This window comes from Numida meleagris, chromosome 1 (assembly GCF_002078875.1).
Source record: "Numida meleagris isolate 19003 breed g44 Domestic line chromosome 1, NumMel1.0, whole genome shotgun sequence".
In the NCBI taxonomy this organism is placed as follows: Eukaryota; Metazoa; Chordata; class Aves; order Galliformes; family Numididae; genus Numida; species Numida meleagris.
The window spans coordinates 88,431,484-88,447,320 of record NC_034409.1 but is presented as its reverse complement, the minus strand read 5'-3'; the positions used below and the strand labels follow the sequence as shown (position 1 = coordinate 88,447,320).

At 37.6% G+C, this 15,837-nt stretch overlaps 1 long non-coding RNA gene across 5 annotated transcripts in view; it reads left to right on the top strand.

Moving 5' to 3' along the window:
• Positions 1-15,837, top strand: part of LOC110401030 — a 51,900-nt gene that overhangs the window by 19,645 nt on the left and 16,418 nt on the right. For 4 of the 5 annotated variants that reach the window (XR_002440209.1, XR_002440217.1, XR_002440219.1 and 1 more), the window contains exon 2: positions 15,647-15,714. This is a non-coding gene — a long non-coding RNA (uncharacterized LOC110401030). Of the gene's footprint in view, positions 1-10,581; positions 10,687-15,646; positions 15,715-15,837 lie in introns of all 5 variants that reach the window. The other variant, XR_002440220.1, reaches the window with a different exon arrangement.

Here is a 15,837-nt window from a genome sequence, read left to right as displayed (position 1 = left end):
TCCTTTCTCGTTGGCTTCTCCATTACCTGTGTCAGAAAGTTAGCTTGCTGCAGGAATCACCTGGACCATGTGTGCCTGCATGCATTTCTTATACAACAAATGTCATGATGATTAATAGATAAGGGAAGAACAGTAGGATGAACTTCTGAAATTCCAGATAGGGATAGGAGATACAGGTCACTCCCATATTTTACTCATTACAAGTGAGCAAATTTTCCCATAAGAAAAGGTGGAGGCAAATAAAAGTTTAACAAAGTCACTGGCTACTGAGAGCTAAATACAGGAACCTTCTCTCCTTGAGTCGAAAATCATTGCTTCACTCTTTGTTCTATAGAAACAAAGAATGACTCTGGAGGTAAACGCTGCTTGTGTTGTGATGGTCACTTGTAGATGACAACTGGAAACAGCAATGCCAGTCAGTGTTGAACACGGACTGAAAAGCTGTACACAAAAGGGTTGATAATAGAAAAATAATAAATAATGATAAGCTAAAAATCATAGCAGAAATATTTTGCTACAAAACTATTAGCCAATATTTCATCAGTTCTTCTGAAACATTTTTCCTTCTGAACAGACAGACAAAGGGAAGCAGGAAAAATTCTGTTTTCTTGAAAACAGACCAGCCAAAAAACTTAGTCCTTGCACCCATTATCCTGACCTTGAAAATCATTGTCACAGGGATGCACTTGTCTGTGTTTGAAATGCAAGCAAAATTAAGTTCATATTAGCTGGTGGTCTCAGATCTTTATGGTCTGGGAAAGCTAATTAATTTACCACTTTAATAAGAAGCTTGTAGAAGGTAAAATCTTGCTTGTTAGCATGTTAATAAGGCTGTAAACTGAGTATTCTGTTTCAATTGCAATACAGCCTGCTTTATGAGAGCAGAGGGATTAAGAGAGCTTCCTCTGTGGTACATACTGATATAAATTGATAAAAATAGTAATTAAAAATTTATCTTGGGGCTGAGGAGATAATAGGCTTGCTATGAGACCTGAAATACCCACTCCCCATGGAATATAGACACTGAAAATCACAGCCTAAATCCTGTCCTAGATAGAGTCTACATGCTTAAAATCAAGAATCATCAATTCAAGGCCAGAATTTTCCAGTACACAACTTAGATTGGATGCTCTTTAAAAAATCTTAAAAAAGTGTTTTTCCTGCTTTGAAGCTGCCTTGTTTTAGCTGTAATACCTTTCATCCAAGTGGGAATTTGAGGTAGCCTGCCAACGTAACTTTTTCCTTACTTTTCAGTGATGAGTAGTAATCCACAAATATTATTGTCATTATTTCTCATGGTCTTGAAGCTATTTGGCTTTGAGGCTTTGGCCCCATGTAGCACCAGAAGGATGTAGGAAAGTAGATGGGAATGTTTTAAAAACTCATTGTAGGAAGCTGAATGGAGAATTCCTTGGAGCAGACTGTGATCTGCTAAATTATTGATCTACTTGGTAAATCTTATGTAATGTCTGTAGAGAACAGGTATGCTCTAAATTTGAAGGAATGAGTCTTTTTTTTTTATTATTAAAATGTAGAAATGATGGTTTAGGTTTAGTTGCATCCAGTGTGCTTGGATGAAAAGAGTTGGCTGTGAAGAATTGCTAGGTAAAGCAGATACTGAAAAAGAAGGAAAATCTTCCTGTGTAGGAAGTGCTGACTGATACCTGCTTGGCACTGTGTGATTCCTGGGAATGGAGTTAACATACTAAAATACTACTGAGTGGGGTAACACAACTGACCAGAACAATAGCAAGGGAAAGAACAGGAAAGAGCTGCCAATGAGACGTTACCTGGCAAAAGTCAGCATAGTAGAGTCAATTGCCAACCATAACCTAAGGGAGGGGGGTGACATTGCTGTTGCATACTTAAGATGGAACTTATCAAGTATGCGAGTTGTGGCCCACAGAACTACCAGATTTCGTAAAGGTGACAGAAGGTTCCACGGTCCCTTTTGCGTGGGAGCACATGGGGTTCCTGTAAGTCACTGACTTTCTGTCCTCAGTGGGTTTCTTTGTAGCGTAAGTGACAGAAGTCTGTATCATTAGTCTCTGTGATAATATATTCGGTACTCCCTATACACAAGTCAAGGAGCACCACAACTATCAAAGCCCTCCAGGACTTTGTTCAGCAGCTGGAAGAGCTGAAGGAAAACACTCCTGATTAGTCTGTGGACATAAGCTGAAACTTCACTGGCTCTGGAAAACATGAGATATGTCAAGGAAGGAGATATGAATTTAAAAATATGAAGATTCAAAAGTAGTACTGGGGAAAGTGTAGAAAATTAGGTGATCAGGGCAGGGATTTAACAATGTGAAGTAGAATGTGTAACGTTGAAAGCACCTGAGAAATGATGAATAGACCAGGCAAAGTACTGTGGTGGAAAACAGCCTAGAGGAAATTTTGGTATATTTTCCCTTGAAGTTATAAATGCTAGAATTGGAAATAAATTCAGAATCCTGTAGGGAAATACTGGTGCTTTATGGAAGCTGTTGGGAAAGTCTGGAACAGTATTCATCATTTGTTCTGAGAAAAATGTCTGTTTTGAGAATGCAGTCGTGGTTCCCCTCCTAAAATTTGTTTGTTCTTTGGGCTTTCATCTGTGTAAGCTGTTTGGGCTTCCACTTCTGTAAGCTTCCCAAAGAGGAAAAACTGGGATTCAGACAACAACTATCTTCATTAAAGCTAAGTTTTATTGGTAGGAATCACATTGATCCTATGTATGAAATAGTCCTACCTTAAACTTCTTTCCTTATCACCTACTTTCACATTACTTTTGCCGTGTACTTCACAGCCCTTTATGAGTTTCAGCCTTAATCTTTAGGTCATGTGCACTGTAGCTGAAGTCAATGCTACAACACAGATGTTATAGGATCTGTGACCAAAAAATAGTAAGAGAGAAGCAGGTTTGCTTCTGAAGTGAAAAAGGAAACTACTGGTACATATGTACCATGGTAAAAATGAATTCAGAGATTTCTGCTAACCTGGTCCACAAATGGCTGAGGAGTACAAGGTTCTGCCTAGGTGTTCCAATGAGCACAACTACACTACAGTGAAGATTTTTGTTTCCTTTCTTTGTTATGTGAGTTACTCTTTATATTGCAAGATGGTTGTTTATCTGCGTTTGTAATTTATTTAAGAACTTCTGGGGAGTCTGACAATTCTGGAGCAAATGTGCTTTTAATACTGTCTTTAAATGGAAGGAAAATTATACAGTATTCTTCTCAATTTGTTTTACTGAAAGGAGATTTTTTATATAACCAGTTATGGTGAACAAACTGTCTATAGCAGTGGCAGAAAAAAGTTGACAACAGTGCTCATAAATCATATCTGACATAGTGATGGTCTCTGTTACCCGTAAAGTAGTGCTGGTCCTTATGCAGAAGCCAGTCCAATGGTGCAGGTCAAGTGGCCAGGCTGTACTTCTAGAAAGTGATGTTATTTAAATTTAATTTGCCAGCTTTATTGATTCTCTTCCCTATCTTTAACTAGAATTGCCACATATTTCAGAGAAAAGGCAGCAATATTGAGTTTTGCCTTAAGGCAGCTAGAAATCTTGACTGTTCCTAGTCATGATTTCATGTTGTTCTGAAGCATACATAACCCTTTCTTCTCACAGACCCACTGAGACCTCTGGAAAAAGCAGGAGAGAAAAAAGGAGGTAAAATGTGTGAGTTAGACATCCATTAAAAAAAAAAAAAATTAAGAATGTTGTGCATGTTTTCTTGTTTTTAAGAGAGGTTTATTAAAGGTCTCATGTTAATGAAAATGACTATACAATCAGTCACTGTGTGTATTTCTGAAAGGAATGATAATATGCCCTTTACTGTAGCTCAAAAGGGATGCTTATTTTAAATTTTGTGTATTAATAGAGGAACCTTGCTTTGAAGCCAATGACCATTGCAAATATGAAATGTATTTACTGTTGGATACAAATATGCATTTGTTAACTGCCTTTCAGCCTATCATAGAGTTCAGGGAGATCACCTGTAAAGTCACCCAATTGACTAAAATCACAAGGAGAGCTAGCCAGCTCCTGAAGATAAAGTACCATGTGGATAGTGTTTCACTTGATAGCACTAGACAATGCAGTCTATTGTGGATTTGTTTGTTTGTTTTGTTGTTTCTCTCTCTTTTTTAAAGTATTTCACTGTATTTTCTTCAATTTGCAGTATTCATTAAAAATGTTGCAACTTGTTTAATCATTAGGCATCAGTGAGGGACCAGAAAGAAGACTTCCTCTAAAAATAACTTCTGAAAGAATAAATGTATAACTCTTATTCTTAGAGAAATTCATTATGAAAGGGAAACTATCATGACTTAAATTCCAGGAAAAGTAGTCCACAACTTTTTAACATTACTTCATTTCCACACTTTTGTAATTTTTATGGTCTTCTGTAAAGTCAGCAATATGAATTTAAAATTTTTTTTTTGTCATTTTCAGTGAAGTTGTTCTAAGGTTCAGTCCTCTGGGTAGAGATTTCATACTGATAATCTCTCTTCCTATCTGAAAACAGAAGTGCCTGACTCACAACTGGCTGAAATCAGTAGAAGTTTGTTCCTTTGGCTTCAGTGGACTTTTGAGAGAAGATTGCTTGGATTTTTAGTAGAATTTTTCTGTTCAGAAAAGAGTGAGCTGGAATTATCTCTTGCTGGATCAGAAGGAGGCTCTCATCACTGTCTTTTTCAGGACAATGATTACACCTCTTTCAGGTTTTATCAGTCTGTGGTGAAATATCCATGCTTTGTGGCCTCAAACTGCAATAACATATGTAATACCTGACAAAAATGAATAAGGAATTAGTTGAATATATCTACATCTCAGAGAAAAATGAATACACGTCTTAGGTTGTTACACCAAAGCCATGATGCTTCTCTCTCTTTCACTCAACTTTTTTAAACCTTACGGTAAATTTTGAGTTATATTCAGTAGGGTCGAGAGGGTGTAGAATAACATATTAGATGGCCAATGCTGTATCAGGCACTAAAGGGCATGGCTATGTGGTATATCCATTGGGATGTGTATAATAAGCCTTTCAAAGTGATAACAAACAGCTTTTAAAATGGCCTGATTAATCAAGTGCTTTTCCCCAATCCGGCAAGCAAGTTCTCTCTTTTCCCTACATTCTAATATAATTGGTCATTCCTTCATACTCTGCACACATCAAATCTGAAAATGCATCACTGTAGACAGAGCCTATTTTATCATTTATCTTTTCCAGAACAACATGCTGACATACTTGAATACATCACTAAATCCTTACCTGGAATTTTGAAAAAGGGGTGTAGGACCTTTCTGTGATCCCCCAGACATCATTAGAGGTAGCACAAGTGGGTTCTGAACAATGAAACAATTTGGAAAAAAACAAGCAGTGACCTGTGCTAATTAAAATAGCGTTGTCACTCTGCTATGACATATTTACGCTTTTAACTGCAGCACAAAATAACAGGATTTTCTCTTCACACTTTTGCTGGAATTTTCTGCATATTTCATTCATTGTCATGAATTTTCCCTGACAACTGAAAATCAGCTTCTACTTTCATTTCTGCTCCAAGTTAAACCAGGGTAATTATAGGGTAACTGTGAAAATCACTTGTGGTGCTATAGTAGTGTATTTCTTACATGTCATGTTTCCTGATACTAGAAAAAATACCTCTCACTTTAATGTGATTGCAGCCACATAACACGCAGTACCTCAGACAGGTATTGACTCCCACCATGATACAAAAATATATTTATGTAAATGTATAAAAAAAGAAAAATAAATATATATATGTACACCTTCACTTAGCCAGGTGAACTATTCTTCTCATGTTCTTACTGCTATTGTGAACACTCTCCAGATTTTTATCCTGGGAATCAAATTCCCACAAACATCCTACATTTCCATGTGTGTCCTTCCACTGGTATCTGTCCATAAGACTGGCTGCTTTTTTTTCAGTAACTTACATCAGAACTTCTGTTCCCTTCAGAAGAGCTAAGGAAGAGACATAGGAATAACTGAAGGAAACCCTAAAGATAAGCTTAAAAATATAGATGTACAGAATCACTAAAGACTGGTGAGATTACTGGAGGGGTAGAAGGTAGGAAGGGGATAGTTTCATATCTTTGTATTGTGTAGAAAAAGGCAATTCCCATCCCAAAGGACTACCAGTGTAAACACTTGCAGAAAAAGAGAGAGTCAAAGGAGGAGCAGTGACTGACTCAAGGTCACACTGCTGTGGCAGAGTCTAGGACTCCTTCTACCTTGTCCAACGTGGGAGTGCCCCAAACTGTTATCTAAGTCTCAAATTTGTTGTTGGTTCTTTTGAAGAGAAAATAGTAGTTCTAGCAAAATATTTCAAAGCAGAGCTCTCGGTATTTGAAGACGTTCATTCACTTCAGGTTATATTGTATGTGCGATATTTCTTGTGCTGATTCTTTCTGGCCTCTAGAAATAATATCATCAGAACATCTATGGCACTTGCATGCGTTACCCTGGAAGGTAGAAACATAAGCAGCATTTGCCTTTTTGCTTGACTGCTTGCATTCAATTTAATTTTACCTGTGCTGCTTGTGTTTCTATTTCTTAGAGAATGTACCTAAGCTGGAAGTTCAGATGGGCACAAGGTTTTGAGTATTACTTATATTTCCAGTAACAACCAAGCTGTTAGTCCATTCATAACTCATGCATGAACCAAAACATCAACCTGCTTGGGGGAAAAAAAAAAAGAAAAAATCACAAAAAAAATCATAAAACAGTTCCTCTTTTAGAAAGAATAAAATAAAGCTAGACAGTTATAGGTAAAGAGTTTTATTTCTGGCTTATGTTTTAGCAATGGCTACTGCATAATCAAAATCAAATTATCCTGTTGATAATTTCCTCCTAAGTGCTAATTGCAGGTGATATGAAACAGACAACACCTCTAGTGACTTGTGGCAATTCACACAAACTGAGAACCTATTTTACTTTATTGTTAATGGTTATCTGTGAGAGGCAGACCTTTTGCTTAATTATGACACAACAAAAATCCTATGATTCTTAGAGTAAAAAATGTACTCCTAGCATGCATGGTTCTTGTGATTAGACATGCAAACCCTCATGTGCTGTTTCTCCAGAAGGTGCTGTCATTGATCATGTTTGATAGATTTCTATCAATTAGGTCTATTTGTCTCCTACAGCTTTTACTTCTATTTACGCTGCTTTTCCGTGGTCAAACCCACTTTCCATTGAAAGTCAATGTTAACAATAAACATGATTTATATATATATATATATATAATGCTGATTTATGTGAGATAAAGAAGCAGTGTATTTTATTACCACAGAGGATTGCATTTTCAGAATGTTGAATAAGCCTTGTTAAAAGCGAAAGGATTTGCAGTGGAGTCAGATAAGTGACAGCTTCTGCTTGTGCTTCTAAGCTAGCATCACATCCTGCTGGTGGTGTGCTTAGGGCTTCAGCTGCAGTGATTCGTGCACAAGCTACTTCTTGTAGATCAGCAGCTTTTGTAAAGACAACACTCACAGGGAAAGTGTTGCATGCTAGCAGTGGCATGGCATAAGTTCCTCAAATATACATCTCTGCTTTGTGTATGCATTCATAACATAGATTTTAAGAATTAGCATTAACTTTGTGAGGAAGACTATTTAATTACTTTCTGCCTAGAAATGCTTGTGTTATATACCCAGACTCTGAAATGGCATTTATGTAAAAGAAGTTTATCAATGCAAACAAATCAGAAGAATGTGGTGCTTCCTCCAACAGCAGCTTCCTCTAACTTCAGTGTGTGGTGACCCAAAAACCTTGGACACAGTAATGTGACCACCACAAAATCTTATTGATCAACAATCTGAAAGATATGCAATCTGACAGAGGATTAAGAATACCAGTATATTCTGGTATGGAGCAGTAACTGGTTGGATGATGTGAGTCTAGTGACAGGGAGACTGTGGTACTGCTTGGAGTCTTCCTTTGAGATGATTATCACTGGGGAGTGGCAGGTCTGACTGTGAGGACTAAGGTATTTTCTGCTCTCTGGTAAAATTCCTTCTATGCTACCTTTGTGCTGGGATGGTTTTTGGATTTTTTGAGTAGGCATCAGAGGACAGCCAGCAAGACTCATACTGAAATAACACTGGAATATTTGTTACTTCCTTTCTTCAGAAGATTATGTCCATTTTGCTTTTCTTCTTTATTTTATTTGCTTATTATATTTAAGTTCTAATGTTTAACTTAAATACCAAACCAAGTAAAATTGTAGCTATGTTATTTTCTCAGAATAACTTTTCCTTCCAAGATTTTCTAAACTCTCAAAATACATATATTTTTTTTCATTTTGTGAACCTGATGAACTGAAGAGAGGAAGGTAGTATACCTGAATGTTAGCTATATTTGCAATCTAAAACATCTACTAAACAACTGAACTTATGCTTTGCATTTGTCCTTTTCTAACAACATGCAATCCATCTCCTGTTGACTTCAGTCAGTTTCATGTTGCTTACAATCAACACCACCCACATTTTCTTCACAATTTAAGTATTGGTTATTCCATTTACTATATATACATGTTGTTCTTTATCTCAGCTCTAATTAACAGTTAGCTACTAATGTCTTTTTTATGACAGCAATTAGCTTGTGTGCCATGCTCGCTCTGCCTTGGAAGGTTAGGACTTGTCAGGGAAAGGGGAAAAGAGATGTTTCAGGTGCCCAAGAGACAAGAACAGCAAATGCCCTGCATTTACTGTTAGAGAAGAACTGATCATCAGGCAAGTTTGCTTTTACCCTAGAAAGATGCTCCTAAGCCACAAAGTTGAGATTTGAATCTGGTCTTCTATAACATATTTTTACTGCAAAGGAAGGTTTAAGCCTATTAATTTTACCTGCAGAACACCTTTTTAGAGAAGTATTCTTTTTACATTGTATTCTTACTGAATTTGAAGAAATCATTTTTTATTTTGTATGTACGTAGAATCATAGAATGGCCTGGGTTAAAAAGGGCCTTAAAGATCATTTACTTCCAACCCCCCTGCTGAGTGCAGGGTCACCAACCATCAGACCAGGCTGCCCAGAGCCACGTCCAAGCTGGCCTTGAATGCCTCCAGGGACAGGCCACAACCTCTCTGGGCAGCCTGTTCCAGTGTATCACCACGCTCTGAGTGAAAAACTTCTCCTAACATCTAACCTAAACCTCCACTGTCGTAGTTTAAAACCATTCCCCCTTGTCCTACCACTATCCACCCATGTAAACAGTCTTTCCCCTTCCTGTTTATATGATCCCTTCAAGTACTGGAAGGCCACAATAAGGCCTCCCCAGAGCCTTCTCTTCTCCAAGCTAAACAAGCCCAGTTCCCCCAACCTTTCTTCACAGGAGAGGTGCTCCAGCCCTCTGATCATCTTGGTGGCCCTCCTCTGGACTCATTCCAAGAGCTCTGTGTCTTCCTTGTGCTGGGGGCCCCAGGTCTGGATGCAGTACTCCAGATGGGGCCTCACAAGAGCTGAGTAGAAGGGGACAATCACCTCCTTCTCCCTGCTGGCCACTGCTTTTTTAATGCAGCCCGGGATACAGTTGGCCTTCTGGGCTGCCAGCACACACTGCTGACTCATGTCCAGCTTCTCATCCATCAGGACTCTGAAGTCCTGCTCTGCAGGTCTGCTCTCAAGGAGTTCTTCCCTCAGTCTGTATAAATACTTGGGATTGCCCTGGCCCAAGTGCAACACCTTGCATTTGGCCTTGTTGAACCTCATTAGGTTCTCATGGGCCCACTTCTCCAGCCTGACAAGGTCCTTCTGGATGGCTTCCCTTCCCTCCAATGTACTGACTGCACCGCTCAGCTTGGTGTCATTTGCAAGCTTACTGAGGGTGCACTTTAGTCCATTGTCTATGTCATTGTCTATGTCATTGATAAAGATGTCGAAGAGCACCGGTCCCAAGACTAACCATTGAGGGACATCACTTGTGACTGGCCCCCACACTGACACAGAACATATAGTTACACTTCATGAAAGTGAGTTTGTTGTTGTTATTTTGAAAGAAATTATATTGGACTGGAAAGGGATATTCTGTCTGTAGACCTGCTCAGGTGGATGTACAAAGCTCTCAATGAGTACTACGAGTACCAGCCCATAATTCAAAACATTAACTGTAAAAGAATATTTGATTGCGATTTCATACTCAGTGTATTTCAAGTGATATTAAAACAAGAATAAGCACTATGTGCTAGAGTCCTCCTTCTGGGTATTTTGAGGACTATTATGGGCTAGAGGTAAGTGAACTTTTTTCCTTTTTCTAATTATTTTGTTTTCCACCTCATGCATTTTTGGAGGGCTCTAATTTATCACTTGGAAAGTGCTTTAAGATCCTTCCACTGAGCTGACTGTAAAAATGCAAAGTATTAGGAAACAAAATCCCAAGAACAATTAAAAATTAATCACCTCCAAACCAGAGCTTTCAGAGAAATAGCCAATGGAAATAAAAGGACAACCCAAACTTCCAGGAAAAATGCTCTATTCATAGGAAAAAAAAAAAAAAAAAGAAAACCCCTTTCAACTTGAGATATTTTTTTTCTCCCTTGTGCTGTTCTCTTCTATTCCTCCTCTGCAGCCTCCTTGAAAGTTCACACACAAAGCAGAAGGAAGGAGGGCAATGTGGGGATGCCTCTGCACTAGCTCCCTGATGGCAGTTTTTCCTCTGAGCCAGACTGTCCCCGTGAGTATTGGTTATTCATCTCTTCAATAAAATGTGGTGCAGCTTGCAGCCCGAGCTGGCACTCCCCATCAGAGAGGCATGGAGAAGCATTTAGGAAGAGAGGTCTGAAACACAAATGCCATAGGAAACTGCTGAACAAGAAGAGCAGAAGATGCTCCAAGACCTCCTCTAAGAGGATCCATTATCCTTGCAGAGGTTTGCTGATCTACCCCTGAAAATCTCGGGCTACTGAGTCTCCGCTGCCTTCTTAGAGAGTCTCTTCAATGCTTTGTGATCCTTATCTTTGTAAAATTTCTCCAAATGTAAACCTGCTGCAATTTAAACTCACTGCTTGTCCTACATGGACAGGTTGCAGCAAAGCTCCTAGAAAATAAATTGCCAGAAAGGCAACATCGGCCAGTACAAGTGAGATTGTATATTTGAAACAAGAAAGATTGTATGTGGCATGCTGAACTGTAGTGCTGTATGCACAGGACAAAAAAGCGTTTGAGAAGAATTTATTTACAAAAAAATAGTTATGGTAATTGGACTTACAGGCATAACAGTAATCTGAAGTAAAATACTTTGAGGTCAAAGACTGGCTGTTGAACTACTTTTTAATTATCTTGATACATCAGTTAAGTACATCCATTAGGAATACAAATCCCAAGGATAACAGTGACTTGCTGTACAGAACCTAGCCACTGCTGCTCCAAACTAAAGGTGTTAAGAACATGATATGGTTATCTAGCTGAACTGTGGAAAACTCTGGGAGTTTTTTTCTTTTTTTTTTAAAACTCTCCTTAGGCGGTTGTCCTTCTGTGTCCTTCTTGGCCTTTTTCTATGGAAGTGAAAAGCTAGTCATCTTATCTGTTCAGACTTTTTTTTCTAGCTTCAATTATTTTTAATGGATGTTTGAAGTTCTTCTTTTACAAAATGTGCTGAAAGCTACTCTTATACTAGTAAAAGAAATTATTTTTTTGCAACCAAGCTACAAATGCCACAATTTGTAATAGTAAAAAAGATTAAGTTTCTGAATCTTGATATCAGTTTTGCAAACTGCTTCACATGACAATTTCTTTTATTTTTTTTAACAGAAGCCAAGTGGTCCACAGTCTGCCAGTCCAACAGGGTAAACAAATCTGTTTTTCAGGGTTCCCTTTGTCAAATCAACCTCTAGCTGAAATACATATTTACCTCAGATGAAATGTATCAAGCCTTTGAAGCAATAATTATAGCTGTCTGGTCACATGGAATAAAGAATTGGGCTTAGATCAGGATCAGCAACAGAGTTCCTAAAATACATAGAACTTTCAAGTAGGAGCTGGGAGTATTGTTTTGAGATAAACACAGACAAAATAGCAGTGAGCCCAAATACAGGAAATACCGATGTGCAAGAGGATATTAGAAAATACACAGAAATCAAAGTTTCTACTTAGAGAAGCAGTTTTCTGTCTTCATGTTCAGCAGTGTGTTATTCTCTGGCAGGTGATCAGGCATCACCTCAGCATTCACCCTGCACCTTTTTCTTAGGATTCAGGTGTGGATCTGCAGAGGAAAGAGAACCTTCCTCAGCATGCTTGTGAATGAATCAGCCTCCCAGGGGACACTGGAATGCTTTGACAAATTTCTATGTTGTAGGAAAACTAACCTCTTTGCAGTAGGTCTTCCCGAAGGATCTTAGTCAAGGAAAATGTAGCATAGGATTGCATTAAATAAAATCTCTTGACAAAATCTGGAGCAGCAGGTGCTCTTTGTTGTGGCAGTCTGAGAATAGCACTACAGACCTCAAGGAATTTTCTTTTTTTTTTTTGCCTGATAAGTTTTTAATGTTTTAATGTCTCCTTGGGGTGAGCACCTCTACTACCAAGTGCCTCATGCAGCAGGTTACGGAAATGCTTTGGTTAAGGGAAGAAGTTGCTTAAAGTGATCCTCACCTTGGCCAAGGGTCAGGCTTTGGAGCAGCAAGGTGAAAATATCTAATGTGAACAGGTTACTTCTAAAGGGCCAGTGGAGCAGCACGCGGCACAGGCACAGTGGCAGTGACTGACAGGACACTCCAAATCTTTCAAAGCCTGTTGGAGATTCCCCGGAAGGAAAACTCCCTGCAGAGAGCCTGTCAGCCTAGCAGTGATACCAGATAAACTGATCGGAAAAAAACATCAAGAACCCTAAATAACCTAGCTAGCACAGCCTGGTGTATAACTTCCTATTCTGTTACTGGATAACTTAGAAGAAAAACCAAGCTAGTAATCTGATGCCAAGACTGCAGAAGAAATCAAATCATCTAGTGCTCTCATGAAGCAAGGCTGTTCCCACCAACAGAAAAGGAAACCAGAGAACCTGAATGAGATTATGCAGTGGTCTTTCCTCAGGAGTTCATCCTGAGAATTTATTAAGAACAAAACTGCCAATAATGTTATTGCAGAAAACACCAGAATGAAAACAAAAGAAAACTCGTGAACCAGGATGATATATTTATTGAAAGCCACAGTTTTAAAACAGATGATAGGACAATGCATTTAGCACCATTCCACAGGCTAACTTAGCAGTTTTAGAATTTGAATTATTTTTTAGTGTATCATTTTGTCCACTGAAGTTTAAACTTACCTCAAAGGTCAGAGAAAATAGTGCAAAAGCAAACAGAAATAGAGGAGATATACCCACAATTTAGGTTATGTTATTTCATGTATTTTTTTAACTAAGGAGCTGAGGATGCTTTTTTAGTCCAAATATTTATTCAGTTATTTTTTAGAATCTGTGTTCTTAGTGAGTTTGCTTTTTGGGGATAAATGCAGAAAATAAACAAAAATCTCAAGATCATAGTATTTTGTTTATAAGTCCTAAGTTTCCATTGGCAAACAGAGAGTATTATGAATTAATTTGAAATAAATACAGGAGTTTTTAATTTGTCAACAGGTTTTGCTTTTGATTGTTAACAACTTCATTTTTCTACAGCATTAATGTGCAATAACGTAACTAATTGGTGTCAGTACAGAGATGTACTTAATTTTTGCTGCAGACTCAGAGAAGAAAGTGTATGGATCCACTAGAAATAGATTTTTCAAGCATATTAATGCATATGAAAAAATAAAACACTGAATTTGGATGTCATCATTTTCTCATAAAATGACTGCTGTACTAAGCTACAGTTTGAGATGACAACTTTTACATTCTTGAAACCTTGTTTTTCAATTTGTAGTCCATAGCCTTTGTTCCTTGTCAACTGATAATTCTGCTGCCTGTTTATTCTGAAGACAGGCTGCAAAGTCCGGTTCCTTCCCTCCACATCGCTGCTCCTGCAGCAGCCATGGTTCAGAGGGCTCCTGCCCAGCACGGCCTCTTTGGGTCATTGTGAACCCCTTGCACCAGATGTGAATTCAGCACAAAATGTTACTACTGCAGCTGCATGCCCATGCAAACTAATTCCAAATGGATTTTTTTTTTTTTTTTGCTTCTGACCATGCTTTGCCCTCTACTTTCTTATTCTCTTTTCTACATCATTTTTGTTATGTACAGCTGAGGGACTAGTTTTGACTCAGTTAGCTCCATTTTTGCAAGACTATTAATTGCTTATAATTTAGGTGTGTTCATACATATGGAATGATCTGAATTAGAATTGCTGCTTAGATCATATGAGGTCAGAAACTTAGCTGAAGAAACAAATTGAGTTGTCTCATCATCTAAAGCATTCTTAGATAAAGGGGGAAAAAATAGCTGATGTCCTTTAGGCAGAAGATTTTTGCTGTTCTCTACAAAAGAAACTGTCACAGTTGGACATGCAATAACATTCCTCACAGCTGGAAGATTAATATCACTTCACCTCTCTTATACGTTATTCTCATCTGCTGTGCCAAACTGAAATTTGTTTCCATGTGCCCTATAAGGAAAATAAACTTTTTTGGCTATTATACAAAGAAACTTAGCTTTCAAATTAACCATTCTCCTGCACAGTTTTACTGCACACTCATGTTCATAGCTCCTTGGCTTCTGACTTGGTGATTTTTTTATTTTTACTTTGTTTTTCACTGCTTTCACTGTTTTTTTTTTCAGGGCCTGATTTTTGTGGACTTCTGTAGCATTACCAAGAAATTCCCATTTATTCTGGGAATAATAAAGCTGTGTTTGAAATCTTCTGATTGAAAAAAAATCTGAGAGTACAGCAGAATAAGACGTATACACAGAATGATGTTCTGAAAAATTAATATAACTTAAAATTATGATCACTTTCCCAAAGCTGAATAAAAATCTGATAGAAGGCATGCCTCAATCCCATATGGTAAAATTGAGAAGATTTCTTCTGTCTCTTCATTTAGGGTGTAGATTAGTCTGTGGTCCATATCAAAGTAAAAGGGATAAAAATATGAGTGGAGTTACATGGGACAATAAGCATTTATAGGTTTGAAGTTGAAATCTGTAGTAAAGAAACTGTTACTCATTTTTTACAAGAGGTTTTGGACAGAGGGAATTTTAAAAATAGACTAGTCTATGTACAAGTTTGATTTTTACCAATGTAGTTAGACATGTTTGTCACTAGAGGAACGGCCAGGATACATAATATGACATGTTCTTGCAAATCTGATTTATATGTTAAAAAAATCTAAAAAATAAATCATGACAAAAATATGAGTATTTTAGCAAAATGCCCACAGTAGGGAAGAAGACAGAATTGATTACTTGGTTTGTTTTGACAGTTCATATTCAAGTTTGCTTTACATGTAGTGAGGCATGCTATCTATGTTTACAATGGTATATTTCTTTGGGTGATGTATTTTATTACATTTAATTGGAAAGAAGTTTTCTCCCCACTTTCCCAATGTTCTTCCAAAAAGTTGCTTCTACTATTTAGTTATTTTTTTTGTTTGAAATAGTATTTTATCTGTCAGAACACTGAAGAAACGTGCTCTTTTGACATGCATTTTTAATTTAGTTATATAAGTTTGAATTTAGACATCTCAGACAAATGCATCTTTCTTTTCAGAAATGAAGAAAACCACAAAAATAATTGGATGGGAATGAGAAACTTGAAAAAACTCCTCAAACTGACCAGTAAGTTTGAAAATTCTGTTCTTGGTCAATAACTTAAATCATAGAAGACCACCAGAATATGATTTTTTTTTTTAACGGATATTATGGATTTTTTTTACTTTTGTTTAAGATATTTCCTTTACT